Source organism: Talpa europaea (genome assembly GCF_964194135.1).
Source record: "Talpa europaea genome assembly, chromosome: 6".
Lineage (NCBI taxonomy): Eukaryota > Metazoa > Chordata > Mammalia > Eulipotyphla > Talpidae > Talpa > Talpa europaea.
The window spans coordinates 42,075,526-42,096,582 of NC_140072.1; positions in this window are offsets into that span (position 1 = coordinate 42,075,526).

Here is a 21,057-nt window from a genome sequence, read left to right on the forward strand (position 1 = left end):
ACAAGGCTTCCTTCATCCTGCTGAGATGAGACAGAAAATCAGCACACAAGAAAAATGCCCGCTAGGGACATGGACTATGCAAAAATTTAGCATCAAGTGAGAGGGAATTACTTGAGACGAGAGGGCCTTCTAGGAAGGTCACTCTGGAGAGGTGCCATGTACACTGAGACCTAGACGATGGCTGGGAACCAACTGACAGTGTTAGGGGACAAAGAACGAATTATGCCAAAGCCCCCACGATCTAAAGCAATGTGGTGCCACAGGGCCTGAAAGAGGGCCAAGCCTGCTGTTGTGTGATAACTGGGAAGGCTGTTGTTATGTACAGTGCAATCAGGGGTCTTTAGAAGGGTTTAAACAGGAGAGTTGGTTGTTCTGGTTTGAATTTTCCCAGGATAACTCTGAGTGGAGAGCATTCTCATGGGACCGAGTTTAATAGGAAGACCAGTGTGTCCTATTGGGGGTCTGATGCTTGCAGCAGAGATGGAGAAATGAAGACCTTATTTAAGTAGTGATTTGGAGGTCAAAATGATGAGTGGACTGGGCTTGGGTAGTTACGGAGAGACATTACCCAAGCATAACCCTTAGATTTTTTTTATTTGACCAGCTGAGCAGTGCCATTTACTGAAATGGGAAGGTTGAGAGATGAGGGAGTTCAGGGCAGGGAGAATTTGTGGGTTTTGTGTAGATTTGCCTAACAGATATCCAGGTGCAGGTGTTGAGTAGGCCTGGAATTGTGGTGAAAGGTCAGTATTAAAAAAAGGGGCAGATTTGAGAATTAATGTCCTAAAGATGCCATTTAAGCTCTGGGCTCTCTGAGAAAAATAGCATGGAGAGATGGAAAGGGAGCTGATGCTCTCAGTCAGTGAGAGTGGAGGAAAGCCAAGAAAAGTGGTTTGCCAGTGGCGATGGTGTGGCCGCCTGGAGCGAAGGGGCTGCTGAGGAAGAAGCCGGGGTGGTCAGTGGTCACGGTACCAATATCATTCCATTCTGGCAAACACAGCAATAATATTCCAAGGTGATTGTTTGTATCAACTGTCTCTGGTTTGGTGAAGACAATTTAAAATTTTTAATGTTAACAAGAAAAACATAAAGCAAACGACTATTAAGAGCCAAGGCAGTTCCAATTCTGCTCTTGGCTGACAGGAGGAACTTATAAATGGTTTCTTTCCATTGTAAACAATGGCAGATGATGACCCTCATGGTTTTGAATGATTTGGGAAGTTTCTGTTTGTTTCTGGTGAAACAAAACCAAACAAAGCCCTCAGTGTCTAAGTAATTCTTTGGTCTGATGCCTATTGCCAAGAGATCAGCTGGAGCCTGTTCCTCTTTGTAGCATCTTGATTTGGAGCTGAGTCATATTTTTTAACAGCAGTACTGTCTTTTTAATTTTCATTTTATATCACACTGATACGTACAGCTCAAGCAATCTGAAAAGCTCATAATGAAAAGCTTTAGCTATTTTGAAAAAAAATCAGCACATTTCCTGATGGCCCCTGATGGATTATTAAATATAACCAAACATGACCTTAAGAAAATATCTTCATCTGCAGTTGCTTTTAAGGGAAACTTGAGTCAAAGCTCATATCTAATAGGCCCCCACCAAGGGCTGGAGGGGTTCCCGATGAAAACACTCTGGTCCCAGGATGCCACCCCAGGTTGTAGGCACTCCTGGCCCCACCTCTCCCCTGTCATTCAGGGTCTACTGGTGTCTTCCTGCCCTTCCCCCACTTCTCTGAACTGCTTCTTTCACTTTTGGGATGAGACAAAGCCACAGATCTGATAAGACCATTCTCCAACTCTCATATCTGCACAGCTTCTGGGGGTCCATGTAGGGGGATAAGGTTTTGTCCCTGATACAAACAGAACCAGACTGGAACTTGGCTCCCAACTAAGTGTCCTTGAGGAAGTGATCTTCCTAAGCCTTGGTTTCCTCATTTGCAAATTGATCATAAGAGGGTCTTGGCACAACATGTTGGTGTGGATTAAATAACAAGCAGGGGTGTGCTTAACAGAGGGTTGGGCTCTGTCAGCAATCCAGCGAGTGGCATTTCTTCTCTCTCGTAGATGTGCTGTTGTTTGTCTAGCAGCTCCTTTCCTGGTGGGCTCTCCCTCCCCCCTTCCTTTAGTCCCAGTGGTTCTGTTACCCTTTGTACCTCGCACCCTAAACCACCAACCAAATGGGTAAGCAAACATATCAGATTTAGTCTCTGCAAGTAACAATTTAAGTTAGGACTTGATTTCTATTCGTGTGAAAGCAGTCTGGCCCAGGTAGCACCGGCTGATGCGCCAGCCCCAAGGATCACTGGCATCTTGGACTCTTACATCTGGAGCATGACTTGCAACCTGAAAGTGACCTCATAGTCCAAGATGCTGCTGAAACTCTAGCCAGCAAATCTATGTTCTCCATATTAACAGTAGGAGGAAGTGAGGGAAGCCCAAAGCCCTACATAACAGTTCTGCATATGGAACCAAGCCACATGGCCCCTTCTTGCTGCCAGCTAATTTTAGAAACGATGTCTCTCCAGTGGACACTTTGTCACCTGAAATATATTGGGGTTTTGAATTAAGTAGCAAGGGGAGAAGGGCTCTCCCTTGGTGGCTAGCTGTATCTATCACGACGGGGTCCAGGATGGACCATCAGTGCCCTTCTGGAGAGTTTGGTTTATGACACCGAGAAAGAGAGGAGCCATGTTCCCTACAGCCCACGAACTGGAGGGGCACAGTCACATGGAGGACACTGTCTGCACACAGTGGACATGAGCCAGGGAGGGACTAAGTGTGCACCAGAGTGAGGCAGCCACAGACGTCCCTTCTTCTGCCCTCTGGATTTCATACCTCACTCAATCCCCAGGACTGAAAAGTCCCAGAGGAAAATCCCATCCTGTCCACTCGAGCATTCCTCAGTGACCATAAAGTTTTGTCACCACGTGACTCAGGGAAGGAAAAGTGTACTGAAGTTCAGCAAGTGCAAAATATATCACAAGCAGAGACTTCTTAGCAAGGGCTGTAGAATCTGGTTCCTGGGCTTCACATGGCCTCGATCATGTAAAAGACCCAATGATGATGACACCTCTCTGGGATGGTCAGCAATGCTGTACACAGGAATAGCCTGGCTATTCCTGTTAATATGGTTTGAATGTGTGCCCTTGACTCTGAAGTGCGGCTTTTCTTATATATGTATATACTTTTAAGATTTATTTATTTATTTATACAAGCACTGGGTACAGTCAGAAGCGCGGGAGGGTGAGGGAATTCACCAGAGCCAGAGCGGGGAACAGAACAGGCAGACCGACGAAATACACTGCTGAGGGGAGCAGCGGGTGTGGCAGGAGAGGTCTATGCGCCATGTGGGACCCTCCCCGCCAGCCGGGGATCGAACCGGTGCTGCAGAGGCTGTGGGCAGCTTCGCAGCCCAGCGCTCAACAGCTGCGCCACCCGGGGAGGCCCTGAAGTGTGCCTTTTCTTACAGTGTAACAACATTTCTACTATATGGCATGTCATCATTTAATTGGCCAAGAGTCCTACCCCTAGCTTGTAAGATCTTGCTCTGCTTTACAGTCAATGCTGCCTGAGAAGTACTGGAGTTGTCATCATTAGGAAAGGAATGGAGAGTTCAGGAACTCAAGAAGTTAATTCTTTATAAAGTCCAAAGAGTAAGGTGGTCTTTGAGAGACCAAGGCCTGAAGTGACTAGCAAAGAGCTGAAGAGCAGGGCACACAGCCTCCCCCCCTCCATGTGTTCCCAGGAGAATCGAGGCCGCCGCTGTTCAGCCAAGAGAGACAAGAGGCGGGAAAGGAAGGAAATGAGGCAGATCTGAGACCGACGTCTCGGCAAGAACTCCAGCCTTGCAGCACTAAAGAGACACAAACAGATTAGAAGCAGACTGCGTTACTATGGAATCTGAGCCGTCAAAGAAACTGTGAGCTAAAAAAGGCTTAGCTTTGCTATGGGATATCATTTAGCCATAAAAAAGGAAAGAAATACTGATGTCTGCTACCACCTGGATGAACCTTGAACAGACTATACTAAGTGAAAGAAGCCAGACCCAAAAGGTCATACACCGTGTGATTTCGTTTATTTGAAATACCCAGAACAAGCAGTTCCGTAGACTCGGAAAGCAGAGTAGTGGTGGCCAGGGGCATGGAAGTAGACAGAGCAGTGACTGCTCAATGAACACTGCCGCTCCTCTTAGAGTGATGAAAGCACATTGGATCTAAATAGAAGGGGAAGTTCACTAAAGCCACTGAGTTACTCATTTTTAAATGGTTCCAGTCATGCTCTGAAGCATGACAACCCCATCAGCGATGGACAGAACATTCAACACTGCCTATGGTGTAGGTGAGGGGCAGGCGCTCCCACTGGGTTCAGTCTGTGAGGCTCACACAACATCTAAATCACCTAGTGACAAATTCTCAGAACACATCCTCATAGTGAAGCAAGGCCTGACTGTACTTTGATGTTCCATAAATTTCACCACATTTTATTTTATTTGAAATTTTTACATGGAACAACTGGGGTGTAGACCAGAGGTACAGGGATGAGAGGAGACAGAGTGGGGAGTAGAACAGGCAGATCTACTGAAATACACTGCTGAGGGGAGCAGTGGGAGAGACAGAAGAGGTCTGCTATGCCATGAGGGCTGGCTCCCTGGCCCGGAATCGAACTTAGGCCAAAATAGTGATTAGTGCTTAGACTCAACCCCTAGGCCACCAGGGAGGCCCCAATTTCACTTCAATTTAAACAAGCTTTTACTATTTAACTGTGGGGCCCCCTAACCTTCAGCAACAGGAAATGAACTGCAAAAGTTGGCAAGACCCGTGGGGGCATGTTCCTAGCCCGTGGCATATAGAGCCTACCCAAAGATGACTGGAGGAAAGTGCTGCTAGAGCACAAACCAGGGGCTTCAGGGGAACTCCCAGATGGAGGGGCCCTCCCATTTCAGAACTGCTGGTCTAAGTACCTCTTGGGGCCTCCCTTCTCCCCCTCACAGACTGGCAGTGCTGGGCCATTGGCCTGTCCCTATTGCACCACAGCAGGACACTCACTGCTCTTTTAGCTGGTTAGAGCCTCCAGGTCAGGAAAGGACATGTCGGACACCAGTGAGAGGACACCAGCGTGTCGCCTGGAGCTCCAGGCACATTCTCCCAGCCTCTGCTCAAACTGGCCTGGCAGCCACTGCTGCTGCCTAACCTCACGTTACTCTCCCCTTTGCCCTGAATGGTCAGTTCCTGGCTGTCAAGTCAGACATTTGTTACTCCCCTTGAAGCTGGTGTGCCCACCAGGAGGGCAGGCAGGGGGATGAGCTGGAAGGAACCTGAGTCAGGCAGGGAGGACAGCCACCGTGTGAGCCCAGGCTGTTCACCTCTGGATCTCTCTTACATGAGAGGATAAAACGTTCATTAATTGAGCTTCTGTTATTGGAGATTTTTGTTATACACAAGCAACCTTAATCATCATTGATACAGTGAGTTCCTTCTTAATTAACTCTGGGCACCAGAATCTCAGAGTCCATCTGACTCTGACACCACCATCATCGGGGATAGGATGGCCTTCCTCCTTCTCCTGGAGCTTCCAAAATTGGATCAGCACCATGTTGTACATCATATCTCAAGTTTTTTTTATCTTGCATAACTGAAACTTTATACTCATTGATTAGCAACTTGTCATATCCCCCCACCCCCAACCTCTGGCAACTACTATCCTACTTTCTTTTCTAAGTTTGATTACTTTAGATAGCACATGTACTTGTAATTCTGCAGTATTGTACTGACTGCTTATTCACTAGCATTAAGTCCTGCAGTTTCATCCATGTCAAAATTGCAATCCTTTTTAAAGGTAGAATGATATTTCATTTTATGTATATACCACATTTCCATTATCAATCAAAAGACATTTAGGTTGTTTCTACATCTTGGCCATTGTGAATAATGCTGCAATGAACAAGGCAGTGTAGAGCTCTCTTCCATGTCTCGATTTCAATTCTTTTGGGTAAATACTCAGAAGTGGGATTTCTAGATCACATGGCAGTTCTAGCTTTAATTTTGTTAAGAGACTGACCCTCATGTTAAATATTCTTCAGAAAGAAAGGAAAGAAGAGGGGCAGGAAGGAAGGATGGAAACTCCATTGTCGACAATAAACATTATATTAATTAAACAAAACATGATGTTTTAAAAAATTGATCAGGGCACTAACAGTTTTTGGCATTATCCCATAATTTCAGATTTGAAATTACAATAAGGAACTTCCTAAATTAATGCACAATCATGCCTGAGCCTGCGGGTCACCTTCCTGATCACTAGAGCTTCCAGGAGACCTGCAAAGCAGCAAAGGAAACAGCACTGACCACAGCATCTTTCTGTTCAACATGTGCTTAAAAAACAAATGCAAAATATCTTCAGAGTACCCAGGATAGTTCTTAACATGTCCCCAAAAGGAAATTCACTTCTGATGTAGTTTGTAGAATTTTTATTTTCAGATTGTTTCTGTTTTGTTTTCATTTTGCAGGCCATTTCATCCACTGATTACCCAACTGACAATAGCTCTCACTGATTTCTGTTTAACATTTATCTCATTAATGCTGACACAATAAGTATTAATCAAATTAACAGTTGCTGGCTAGTTAGAATAACAAGGAATTCTTTTATCAGATGCCCTTAAAACTGGAGGAAACATATTAGCATCATGAAACCATGTAAATTTTATTTTTTTATTTTTTTAAAGATTTATTTATTTATGCATACAAGAGCTGGGATACAGGCCAGAGAGGCGGGGGGTGAGAGGATTCACCAGAGACGGAGTGAGGAACAGAACAGGCAGATCAACCAAAGTACACTGCTGAGGGCCGCAGCAAGCGAGTCAGGAGAGGTCTGCTGTACCATGTGGGCTGCTCCCTTGCTGGGGATTAAACCCGTGCTGCAGACGCTTTGGATTGTTTCATAGTGTGGTGCTTAACCCCTTGCGCCACAAAGGAGGCTCCAAAACCATGTAAATTTTAATATGAAGTTTATTTTTTTAATGATTATAAAAGTTATAAATGCTGCCTAGGCATTATCGAGAAAACACAGAAAAGATCATCAATCCTGTCTCCTAAAGCCAAGCACTTAATATTTTGGTGATTTCCTTCTGTTCTCTCTCTCCTCTGTTTACATAGTTGTATTCTCACTGTATACATAACTTTGTAGCCTGCTTTATTTCACATAGCCTTACAAAGCAAGCATTTCCCCCCTTTAGTAAGAATCCCTAGTACCATAAGCTGAGGCCTGTTTGGGTGGAGAAACAGACGATCCTCTACAGGACCATCTGCGTCTTCATTTCACAAAGGCAAGTTCCCTCCAAAGTTCTAGGGTGTTCCTCATCTACTCATCAGGAACCTTAACTAAGACATTCGTGGAGGAGAAAAGACTACTTGTTCAGCTGCCCACTGCCAGGGGACACTTTGTTACCCACCTAGCAGCCTTGTAAATCCAGTGAAATCCAATAACCCTTACTTGCAGAAACACACACTGGTTTTGAACCAAGCTGGCTGGGCCCAGTCTGCCCAGCCCCAGGGGAGTGTGGGAGGGGTATGCTTGAGGGTGGGACTGCTTGTTTCAAATTCCAGAAGCAAAAGAGCAGTCCTCACTCACAGTGAGGTAGAGACAATGGGTGCCCAGCCCTGCACCCTGCCTGCACTAGTAGTGAGCACATTGGAGGTTGCAGCAAGTCTGTGTAGTTGGACCTGTGGAAGCAGCAGTCAGGGAGAGTCAGAAGCCCCTGGCATTGACCCAGAGTGGACCTTCAGCCAGGCTCCTTGGTGTCTGATTTGACTTCTCTGAAGCAAAACATCTTTTCTGCAAAAATGCAGCAACATGAAGTCAGGTTTGCACATTTCTCTACTTTTGTGTCCCAGCACCTCAGAGGTGGGCCCAGCACTATTGTAGCACTTTGAGAGGGCTTATTGAACAGTGTCTCTTTTTACAAACTCCCTTAAATGTTGACAAGTAGAACTTAATTTCAGCTCACAAGCATTTTCTTGCGGAGAAGTGAATGCACTCCGGCTGTGCGTGCTCACGAGTCCCCTTCCTTGGAGCCGGCCAACTTCTCAGCTGCTGTCCCTCCCCTGACTCACTCCCCATGGTGAAGGGACCTGGGCTTGAGCAAAAGAAGAGCAGAGGGACACTCTGCCCATGGAGAGGTGGATACTACATGGAAGACTGGAGATGAAATGACCACAGAGCACATCCCTCATCTTGCTTGAGTGGACCTGTCTCCTTCAAGTCTCTTCTTCCCAGTTTCCTATTCTTCTATCTCTCCCTGATGCCCAGGACCCAGAATTTAAGTAATGCCTGTTAATGTGAAAGCTATGTCATATTTAGAGTTAACTATTTCTTCAGTGGGCATGCTTGTGTGCAATTTATGTCATTTTATTTCTGGGAAAATACAATGATAGCTCAGATTGGAAAGAATATCTTGGACCACACATACTCTCATCAGTTAGATACTCCTTTTTTGTACAATTGTGTGGGTTTCTGCACCCAGCAAGAGTTGCTCTGCAATCACCTTTACCCTGGAGACTAGGAGTTAAAGGGGACCATCTGTGAGAAAATATTCTCTCTAAAAATGGAAAAATACAAATAGTTATACAAATAGTTATCTCCTCATAACTAAGAAAATCACAAACAAATTTAAAATTGGAAACTTATCTATTACCATCGTCATCTCATCGCCCCCATTATCGTTTTCGTCTTTAGGCAGCATTTTAATCAACCTTGGCACCATCACTGTTACTTATCTGGCTGATTTGTACTCAGCTTGCACCGTGCCAAGAAACATGCATTTCCTGTAATCCTTCAGCAACTTAATGATTCAGGCACTTTGTAAACGAGGAAACTAAGGCCTAGAGATGTTCAGCAGCCACTCAAGGGGACACTGAGGCAAGGTAAGGATCTTAACTGCTCAACATTGCCGGGAAGACAAAAGCAAGGGAGAGTGTACAGGTAGTCCAAGATATTCTTTCAAAAGCCCTCCTTTTGGGAGGTCTTAGGACGTTAGACTAGTATTTAATAACTCCCAACATTTATCTTGGGTTCCAAGAGTAAACAAAAGTTTTATTTATTACTGTGCTCAACTAAAAAAGATACTGCTGTGATGTGTGCCAACATGTGGTTGCTTGCAGGATCCTACTTTTGTATTGGAAGTTCAGGGAAAAGAACTTTACAAAATATAGAAAGTCTGTTGGCTGGTAGATGCCATGGGTAGGGGAGAAGATGGGCAGGAGGAAGAGTGGGTGGCAGAGAGAGTGACGGTGGGAGGTCACCATGATTGACCCTGAAGACCCCCACCTCCAGGAGGACACACTAAACACTTATGGTCCACAGCATTTCCACAGAATGGGACACAATTCCCTCAAAAATTATTTATGTGGTAAGGGACAGTATTTCTTCTTCTTTTTTTTTTAAATAATAAATTTTATTTTTATATTCTCCATACAATTTCAGCCCCCCCCATTCTGACCCCAATCCCTCCCCTCCCGCCCCCGCCCCCCTAAAAGTGTCTCTGGTTCATAGTTTTTTGTTGATTTTGATTTTCACTTTCTTATAGTTATTCATTTTCCTGGTCCCTTATTTAAGTTTTCTAGATTCCTGCTATGAGTGAGACCATCCGGTATTTTTCTTTTTCTTTCTGGCTTATTTCGCTGAGCATGATCCCTTCCAGCGCCATCCATATTGCTGCAAATTGCATGTGTTTATCTTTTTTGAATGCTGAGTAATATTCCATGGTATATATGTACCACATCTTCTTGATCCAGTCATCTATTTTTGGGCATTTGGGTTGTTTCCAAAGCTTAGCTATTGTAAACAGTGCTGCTATAAACATAGGGGTGCAGGTGTTCTTTGGAATTGATGTTTCTGTGTCCTTTGGGTAAATACCTAGGAGTGGAATTGCTGGATCATATGGAAGCTCTATGTTTAGTAGGTCCAGAAATCTCTCCACAGTGGTTGGACCAGTTTGCACTCAAGGGACAGTATTTCTTAATCTGCTCTCTAAATCCAGTTTTACATTCAGGGAACAAAATCTGTCCAGGCTTTCTGTATGCTTTGCTTCAATGCATGAGGAAATGTGAGGCTGTCACCAAGCCCCAGCCGAGAGCTCAAGGGGGTCCTACAGCTCAAGGAGTCTGGGGGCTTTATCTACCCTTTACTTGAGTATAAATTAGATTCCCTCCATTCCCTCAGTGTCCCCCACATTCCCTCCATGTCTGTGCCACCCCCCAATTCTCAGGATAGGTCCTTACAGGTTACAACACAGAATTTCTCTTCTTTACACAGTAACATCTTCTATACTTCTTAGAAAGACGTTTATCTTGAGAAGCAACATCTTGAAAACATAATTAGAATCTACTAATAGCCTCAAAGGGAAAAGGAAGTTCACAAAATTATGCAAGGAAACAGTTAGCATTGAGAATAATCTCTTAGGTTGGCCATCTGGTGGAAGACAGGATGCTCTGGAAGAGTCAGCTTGCTCCTGTGAAGCAAATGCCAACATCTCTCAACCAACTTTCTTCCTAGGACACGAGACAAAGAGATTCTTTCATCACGCAGGCTGCTTCATCTCTAGCCATCAGCAGAGACTTGCTGTGGTACTTTTCCATCCTGATCACTGAGCCCATCAGCTGAGAGGACCCACCAATGGAAGGACAGTCTCTTTCCTCAGGTCCATCCGTCGTTTGCATGGCAACTTTAGTGCTTAGCCAGCAAAAGGAACTTTTCCCACGCTCCCCAAGCACAAAGCTTCTTCCATTGCAGAAGCCAAATGCCTCCTTCAAAAGGCACTCATCAGTTCTCACGGCTTCCCCAGGCCAAGGTGCTACGCCTGGGAAAACGGCCAGTCCCCACAGCTAGAGCAAGGCAATGGGAAGCCTGTATGAGAACCAGCCAGAAAAAAAAAAAATGTGGTTTAAGAAAAATTCACACACACGACAAAAAATAACAAGTGTTGGCAATGACATGGAGAAATTGGAGTGCTTCTGCACTGGTGGTGGGAATGTAGGGTGGAACATCCACTATGGAAATCAGCATGGAGGTTCCTCAAAAAATTACAACTGGAACTACCATGTGATATAAGACTTCCACTTCTGGCTAAATATCCAAAGACCTGAAACAGATATTTGTACTCCAATGTTCCCAGCTGTATATTATTCACAATAGCCAAAATGTGAAAGCAACCCAATTACCCATGACAGAGGTGTGGATAACAATAGAGGTTTCTATTATACATACAAGGGGATATTATTCAGCCTTAAAAAAGGAACAAAATTCTGACCTATGCTACAACATGAACAAACCTTGAGGACTTATGGTAAGGGAAATAAATCAGTTACAAAAGACACATCCTATATGATTCTACTTATATGCATTACAAAATCATAGACAGAAAATAAAAGGGTAACTTCCAGGGACTAGGAAGAGAATGAGGACTTGTTGGTTTAATGAGTACTGAATTTCAGCTAGAGATGATGAGAGAAATTCTAGAGATGGATGGCAGTAGCAGTAGCCCAGCACTGAATGCATTGCATATCACTGATCTGTACCCTTCTACATTCAAAAATGGCTACGGTGGTAAATTTTACATTATATGTATCTTACCACAATTTAAATTGTTAAATTTAAAATGTTTTAACCAGAAAAATAAAGATTAAAAGAAAAATCAGGTCACATTCCGACTCTTCAAAGAAGAACATCAGACACTGGGCAGACTCTGTGGTTGGCCCCAAACGCCAACCTGTTGGAGTTGCCTTGGTGGAGCTGGTGACAGTGACAGATGGTTTGGTCTGGTGGCTGATGGAGAAGGGTCTTCAGTCCTCCCAACTCAAGGACACCACATGGACTCACACTGACATACCTGTGGGTGAAATCTTGTAAATAAGAACTAGGGGTGTATAAAAATACAAATAAGAAATAAGAGTGGGGAGTGGAGAAAGCACTTGAGTGACAGGGAATCTAAGAGTGAAGATGAGTCCAGAAAGCCACATTCTTCTCATGGACATCAGTAGCTTCACTGGTTAATACTTAGTTTAATCAGATGGAATTGGAATGCTTTCAACTGGGGAGGAGAGGGAGATCGAGGAGCAAGATGGGTTCATTCTGCAGGAATTTACCATCAGATTAAAGATTATTTCAGACTCAGGACACTTAGAGTTGGATGGTCATTAGCAAGTCTCTTACCTGGTAAGAAACAAGCAGCCTCTGCAGGCTACCATGGGGAGGGTTGTGAGGACACAATCCAGGCCTTGATATAGACAATGGATGGAGTCACAGAGAACACTGTAGGCAGAAGCAGTGACAGGTGGGGGAACAGAAAGATCATCAGAATTGGAAGGAGAAGAGCAAAAGATTTCATTGAGTTTGCACCCTTCAAGGACCAGAGAAATACTGATGGAATGAAATAGGAAGGGGGGTGGGGCAGAAGGAAGACCCCTATGGGGAAAAGAAAGATCAGTATTTGGCATGTGCATTCCCAGGGCCAGCAAGATCCTATGAGAAGATGCCCAATGGGCTAGCAAGTCCAAAATAATCCTTAATCTGATGGTAAATTCCTGCAGAATGAACCCATCTTGCTCCTCCATCTCCCTCTCCTCCCCAGTTGAAAGCATTTCAATTCCATCTGATTGAACTATAGGTGCTCTGTAGGGCAAGAGATCCAGATGTGGGAGGTGTGCTGGAGCAACCCTTACAGAGGAGGATTTTTTCCACCTGGAGTTCTAGAAGGAAGACAGAGGAAAGGAGGGAATGTTATAAAAATCATCCCCATACCACTTACTGCACACACACAAGCAGACCCCATATCTCCAGTGGACCTGGCAACTCTGCAAAAGGAGTGGTTTTGCCCCTTTTTATAATAATGCAACAGAGGCCTGAAAAACTACAATTCTCACTCAAGGTGAGAAGCCATCAGGTGGCAGAACAAATGTGGGGTCCCAAAACCAGGTGTTTCCTTGTAGGGCCTTCTGTCTCCAGGCAAAAGCTGCATCTCTCCCAGCCTTTTAATGTGACGTTTGCACTAAGAGCAAATGAGATTCAGGACTCTGGTGGAACAATTAGTCAGCATGTGGTACTTCTACAGAACAAATGAGGTTGGGGCTGGGTTTTAGTAAGCGGCTTACTTTTAGTTTCTTAAGAACTGGGTATATCTGCATTTTAGGAAAAAAGACAAAACAAAACTATTTTCAGGTTCCAGGAAACTTATGAAATCTAGGGAAGTATAAACAGTGCCAAGCCGGCTTAAGCCCTGGGTCAGTTCTGTAAAGGCTTAGCGACTCCAATGCAAGAAGCAGGCAGGAGGGGCATCAAAGTGGGGTGCACAGTCAGATCTGAGACCAGACCCCTGCCCCCACAGCCCTAAGTCTAGTCTTAATAGACCACAGGCCCCCAAACTGCTTCTGAGCAGTTAACTTGCTTGTTTGCTTTTTTTTTTTTTTTTTAATTAAAATCAATACCACAGTGATGAAAAAAGCAGGCTTTGCAAAGCACAGGAAGTCCCTAGGATCTTTTTTTTCTCCTCCCACATCTGCCAACATGCAAATAAATTTCCCTAGGGCCTTGATTCACTTTCCACAAATAAATATACTTCCACATAAGAGGCATAAGACAACTCAGAAAAAATTTGCTTATAATATGGTACAGAAGGCATTTGTCAATTCGAATGTCAACTCACTCTTCACACTATGGAGTTGTGGCCCAAAACCGCATGCTGCAGCCCTGCTTTGTGGCTGTGGGTCCGGTTCTCTCAATGGAGGTGACGAGAAATGATGTGAGGCTCCCGTGAGTCTCGACTTTTGAGAAACAGGCGGGGTTTTCCCTCTCCTGCTGGCTGGGTGCACAGGCCCAGAGGCCCACGTGGTGGGAAGCCAAGAGAGAAAAGGAGCAGGGTCTCTGAATGGCGTGGGTGAGGAACGTGCCTGCTGGGTTATTCCCCAGTTAAGCCACTTGAGTGCTGGGATTTAGTTGCACAGCTTTCCTCTAGCTGCTGTATCTGTGTGTCTATTAATGGATCTATGTCTATGTGTGTAGGGAGTTCATTGTTTTAAGCAACTCTGAGATACAGTGGAAGCTTTTATTAAGTGCAGTGACATCACAGGAGGGTTCCCCATGGTACAAATGATTCACTACACGATGGCATCCCCTCCCTACCAGTGCAATTGCATTTTTATTTTGCTTACAAAAGACTGATTTACACACAGCTGGAGTATATACTGTCCACACATGAATTATGCACGCTGATCCTCATCAGAGACAGGTGACCCTGGAGTTCTCGGAGGACTGCCCCTTATCCCCTGCCTCCTAACTGATGGGCAGGGGCAAATTTTCTCCATAACCACTCACTGTGCATCCCATACAGTCCGATCTGAAACATAGCTGGTTCCTGCAAGGCTCTTTCTTATGGGGCCCTGTTACACAGACATTTCCACAAGAGAATCACAAAGCCAACAAAGCATGGATCTGAGCTGTCAGAGTCACTTCCTGTTGCTGAACAGAAAAGTCAAGATGCCCAGGTTTTTCCTTCCAGAACATGAGGCTGAGAGCCTAAAGAAGAACCTGGGCACTGGAACTTGGCTGCAGGGGGTTAGGGCCTAGGGGCTAAGGCTGGCAGAGTGGGACTGAACCTAGATGAGCAGCCAGAGACGGAGGCTGGTGTGGCTGCTAGGAGGGAGGAGGGGAGAAGAGAGAGGTCTAAGTGTGATACTTGTAGTGAAACCAGATCCCAGCAGCAGCTGGTCCTGAATTGTCAAAACTAGCCTGTTGAGGGACACTGGGGCAGTGTGCCACTGGCTTCACTAAGACCAGCTCAGGACATGGTTCCTTGGAGCTCTCTGGCCCATGAGCCTGCCCTGACCTGAGTACAGGCTGGTCTAGGCAGGGGCTAGGCCTTTCCTTTTTGTATCTTACAGGATCATAAATGGACCAGCTAGGTTCAAGCTCAATGAGCCAGTCAGGTTCAAGCTCTTCAGGGTCATTCAAACCTTGAATTAAATATACGGATTGAAAATGGAAGTGAGTGCTCATTAGCACCAATAGGATGCTTAGGATTGAAAAACAGTCCAACCAGGATTATAGGATGGGGGACCCTGAAGAGGATATAAGGCAGAGCAAGAGCCAGCTTGACTTACTCAGTAGCCAGCTTTTCAAAAGAGAAGAAACATTCAGAAGATGACCTCTGTGGGATTAAGCAGATCTCCACAGCCCACGGTAGGCTTCAGACTTCCAGACCTCCAAACCCTCTTAGGTCTTCAGAGACCCAGCTGCTGCACCTGCTTCTGGCCCTACCTCTGACATCACTTGCAAGGAGCACCATCGGCCTCAGCCCAGTATCTCAAAGAGCTATTGGCGATTGGTTCACACCAATCGCTCACAAAGAACTGTAGCACTGGTGTCTCTGACACCACCTCCTAGTGACCAGTGCCAAATACTCTGCCAAAAGACAGACCAACAAGGACTTCCTATCCCAAGAAAATGGCTCCGACAGCCTTGGACCCATCCTCACTCTGGACACAACTGGCTCCCACCCCCTTCCAGTGTCTCTCTGGCTATATCCCATTCTGTCCTCCAGAATCCCATTCTGTCTGTAATTCTCTGTGCCTCCAGAAAAGAGCTTGATGAACAAAGAATAAGAAATATACCTGACCAAGGAATCCCAGGTTTTGACAGATACAATGCAAGCAAGCATGAGAAAGTCAACTGAGTTTTAAAATATTCAATCCCTCACCATGTTTAATCACAAAACCACCAAAACAAGGATCTGAATAGCCACAGACTCTATAGAGAGTAAAAGAAGATCATGTTATCCATGTCTAGAACATCATTTCTCTGCTTTTTAAATACTGTAGACATTCAGACCCCCTGAGGATCTTGGTAAAACGCAGATTCTGATTCTATTGGTCTGGGGGCAAGTCTGGGATTCTGTATTTCTTACAAGTTCTCAGGGGATGCTATTGCTGCTGGTCCATGGATTGTACATTGAGCAGCAAGTTTAGAGCAATTTGAGGACTGAAGGAGTTATGGATATTAGAGACAGGACTTCCTATCTGACACATGAGTCATGTAGAGACGTAGTGGCCTCCACAGAGCTCTCCTCACATTCTGAGATTGTCCAAGTTTAACTTCTCTTTTGCTGTGACTCTGTCTGTCTATCTCTCTCTCCCTCTCTTTCTCATGCAATTCAAAACCCACGTTACAGATTTTTATTCATACCTTAACCATATGGGTAACACTTTCAATCTAGGAGTTGGAATATTAATTCTTGAAGTTTCCTTTTGAGTCTCAGTCACAGGAGTAAATTTTAAAAGCAAATGCCTAAAATATATTCCAATATTCAAATATATGTGCCAAATATGTTAATGCCTCTATGTTAATGCCTCTAGCCTCAGCAGGTGGGTATTGGGATTTTTAATTGATATTAACAAGCTATATGGCACCCAAGTGTTCACAGCTCAAGACCCCAAAATGAGTGTGATTATCTCATTCTTCATAAATGTGACAGCTATTGACTGCCAGCAACACAAAGTATACCATACATTATGGAAAGGAAGGAAATTCAAGGACATTATGTATGACCCAGGTCCCGAGATACCTTCTAATCATTCAATAGCTAACTGCCACCTTGAATTACCTTGGAACTTACAGGAGGAGCTCTTTCATTGTTCTCTATCCTCTGATTGTAACATATGAGCTTTAATCTGAAAAGACTTTCAAAGAAAATACCATTTGTAAATAAGCAAAGTTAAGAGCACCATTTGAGTATGTGCTTTGCTTAGAATTTAAAAAATGTTCTATCAAGCAGCTTGTCCATACTCTGAATGAAACAAAACAGAACATGTGGCTGAACTGGAGAGCTCATCAGAAAAAGGCAAGGAAGCAGTAAACACAAACTCACGCTGAGCTTGGGAATTCCTGGGCCATGGTCCAGGGCGCAGCCCCATCGCCAATCCCCACGGAGTGTATAGCATGAACCAACGCCGACTCAAATTCCGCAGTAACCATTTAAGAGCTTGCCTGACCTTGTGTTGGTCACAGACTGCTTCAGCTTCCCATCCATGTCCCTGAGATGTCATCCGGGAGGAATGGCGTAGTGAGGGTCAACACACAACAAACCCCACACCATATGGAACTTGCTGTTGCCCATGAACCTTTCTGTCCTCAAAGAGTTTCCCCTATTGGCAAGTGGACACGCTTCTCTGAAGTCCCTTTTCCAAAATACAGAAAATGTTCCAGCCCAGGATACACATATCTTCTTTTTCACCCTGGTAGGGTAAACTAATTTCTGTACTCAACATTACATGAGTAACATTATTTCATCCATTTTTCTTTATGGTGTTTTTGGTGTCCTCATTAAGAAATGTTTGTCTTTGCCAAGACCATGAAGCCATTCTCCTAAGTTTTCTTCTAAAAGTTAACTTATTTTACCTTTCATATTTAAATCTACCACCCATCCAGCATTCTAGATTTTTAGCAAGATCATTTTAAATATTAATTTGGTGTTAAATATAATTTGAATGTTAATTTAGTAGTATTTGTCATAATTTTTTCTTTTTGTTTTTAAATTTAAAAAACAGGAATTGGCCTTCCTGGTGGCGCAAGGGATTAAGACGCAACCATTGGGGCTGTCCGCAGCCTCTGCAGCACAAATTCAATCCCCGGCCAGGGAGCTGCGCACATGGCGCAGCAGACCTCTCCTGACTCACCTGCTGCTCCCCTCAACAGTGTATTTCAGTCAATCTGCCTGTTCTGTTTCCCACTCTGTCTATGGTGAATCTTCTTACCCCCGCACCTCTGACCTATGCCCCAGTTCTTGTTTGCATAAATAAATAAATCTTAAAAAAAAAAACCAGGAATTTAGAAAGCTCTAATTTTCTGGGTGGAAAATATGATAAACCCTAATAATTATATTGTTCTATTTTAATTGTAGGATAATCAAAATATCAGAAAATTTTTTGTTAGATGAGGCCACATAAAAATCAATTTGTCACAAGGATTAATTATATACACTGAGAGAGAATGCTTGGATGAGGTGAATAAATTATGACTACTTAAGATATTTACACTGGTTTAAGGGAGAATTTGTTCATTCATTCAACAATATTTACTAGTATTTGTATTTTAAATATACATTTGCAATAAACATATTTATATAAAAATTTATACTTGTTTGCTTTGTTATAATTATATTTATTTGTACATGTTCCTGTATTTATCAATATTTTGTTAAATACACCAATGCTGATGTGCCCATGACACCATGTGATTTGCTTGGGTGAGACTGGGGGAATTCCAAAAAGAATTTAGTCTAACCACCAAGTGAAGAAAGTCATGACTAGGTTAAGGAGAGCTATGTGTGTGCAATATCACAAATATTTACTCTTTGCCTCTAGGCATTGTCATTATTTCAAAGCAGTGTCATTTAAGTCACAGATCTGACTCCATGTGAACCTAGAAACCTAATTCAGTTTCTAGTATGAGAGGCCCTGGCATCTCCAGGAGTAGCAGCCACGTTTACAGTGTGACATCCTGAGTCAGATCAGACATCACCGATTTGAGTGATGTAGCAAAGCACAACTTCTCCCCTGAGAACTGACTTCAGACATTGGTTTTCAGGTGGTCACCCACTCAGCAAGGGAAGCAGTTTAGTTACCTTTCTTTTGAATATGAAAATGGATAAAATCATGATGTAACTTAGTGATCTTAGGTAAAAAGCAAAATTATATTCTGTCCTCTGATAGCACCACAAATCACTATTTTACTCTGAACTGCAAATGCTATCATCTGTGATCCTGGTGGGTTCATATTAAAAAAACAAAAATCACACTACCAGAGGGAAGGGTCAGGCCAAAGGCATCAGGGTTCCATGTTGAAAGACTTGGGCTGGCCTGAGAGACAAGCCCTGCTTCCCACTGAGTAGTAATTCTGGCTGTGTGAAAAAGACAGAGCCGCCAGATTACCCTGGACACGTTCAAATGTGCGTGTCTTTATGGCTTCCCAGATAAGACACCAACATCACTGCACAGAAACATGCCTGTGGACATCTGAGAGGCCCCATGTCTCCCCCAATCACTTTAGCCAAAGCTCCTGGGTGGGATTCATGACACAAAATGCTGCCCTACACGTTGGTATTGAATGTGATGATTTGGAACTGGAATCGGAACTTTATTCAGATACCCAATTATTAACGACTGTGTCAGGCATGGGAACGTGCATGGGACACACGGCCGGTGCGCCTCAGACAGTCACATCCAGGTGTTCTACTGTCCACGCCAACATGGGAAAAGTTACTAAATATCAGCTTTTGTTTACTTATAGTGAGTTCTTAGCCACTTGCTTCAAAATAATTTACCTATTTGATGTGCTTCTTGTAATTCCAAGTTAGAATCATAAAACTGAGACCTAAGCACAGCTGGCAGCTCCAACTTGCCCATCCTAAGTTGGAAAGGAAGGACAGCTGGTCCATCATCCCCTTTGACATAGTTTTTAGGGCCCTAATGTTGCTATTCTTTGCTGGATTCTAGCAAGGTCCACCCTGAACAAGGAAGAGATGCTGTGGCAGCAGCTTGTCATGTCCTTCACTAGTTTCCTGGTGAAGTTAAATAGGATGCATCTATCACATGCCCAGCTCTACCTTGGTGTCAGTGGAAAGATCCATCTCTGCCCTACAAGCCTTTCCCATCCTTCAGGACCCACTGCTCATGGAAAAAAAAAAAATAGGATTGCTTTTCGCAGAAAATCCCCCAGTTAAAGTTCTAGGCTTAATATAATTTAAAAACTACACTACTGAATTCATCATGCAAGTTTTTTTCTACCTAACTTGAGAAAGAAGGGATGTTAATTCCCAATGTTACTCCATAGGCTGTCTGATTCAAGACTTTGTCACCAGTTTTGATTAAAGGAGGAAGATGGAAAAACAGCAAAGAAAATGGGAACTGCTGTGATGACTGGTACTGTGACCAAAAGCCTTCAACTGTGATGTAAAATTTGGTCAGATTTTTAGGGGGAGGGAGGAGAAATAATACCTTGGAAATGGGAGTAGTGTTCACCTCCTTGACTTCAGCAGTGTAGGACAGCACCCTGAGGCTCCACACCGCACCTGTGCAGAAAACACATGTACTTCCATCCTGAGCACCAAAGCACTTAAAGAGCAGAAGGTTTATAGTTGCTTGTTGATTTTGATTTTCCTTCTATTATAGTAACTTTTTTTCCCCTGATCCCTTATTTGGCTCTTCTGCATTCCTCCTATAAGCGAAACCATCCAACATTCTGCAGGCGGGGAGAATGGAATAGGATCAAAATGGGTGTGAAGAACACAAGGCACTATAGTGATAGTGCATGGGAGAATTGGTGGTGGGATTTTCATGGGGACTATAACTGAGATAAGAAAGCATACATTGTAAAAAAAAAGAACTCTGTAAAAATATATAAAAAATAAAATAAATTATTAAAATAAAGAGCAGAAGTTCACATTCATGAGCACTTTGCTTCTCTATGACCAGGCTACCTGGAGGCTGAGCGGCTGGCTGGCTGGCTGCCTTGTTCTTCTCTCTGGCTCTTTGCTAAGTCACAACTTACTTGAACATGGAGAAGAAAGGGGAAACATCAGATCACTTTCCAAACTTCTTTCAACTGACATTTAACTGTGCCTGTGCTCATTTTATTTGCTCTTCTCAAAAGCTTGTCCTTCCTGCACTGCAGCCTGAATACTAGGTTGTATCAATTGCCAGTGAAAACACCAACTGTTACGTGTCAGACACAAAGGAAATAAAAATCGCTGACACTCTGTTTTGCAAGGACAAATTAATTTGCTCCAGAAATGGCGTGTTTGCCACCAATCTCATTAAAAGTACTGTGAGATTATCAGGAAAAATTAATACAAGCTGTTGGTTATCAGCTACATCATTTCAGTTCACAAAGGCAAGTCTTGGTTGTCAGTTTGCTGCTGGGGGCAAGGACAGGCGTTAACAAAGAAAGTCACATTCAATTAGAAACCATCACCCGGGCTGGCATTTGCGGTTACTCTGCACAGATCGACTTGAATAA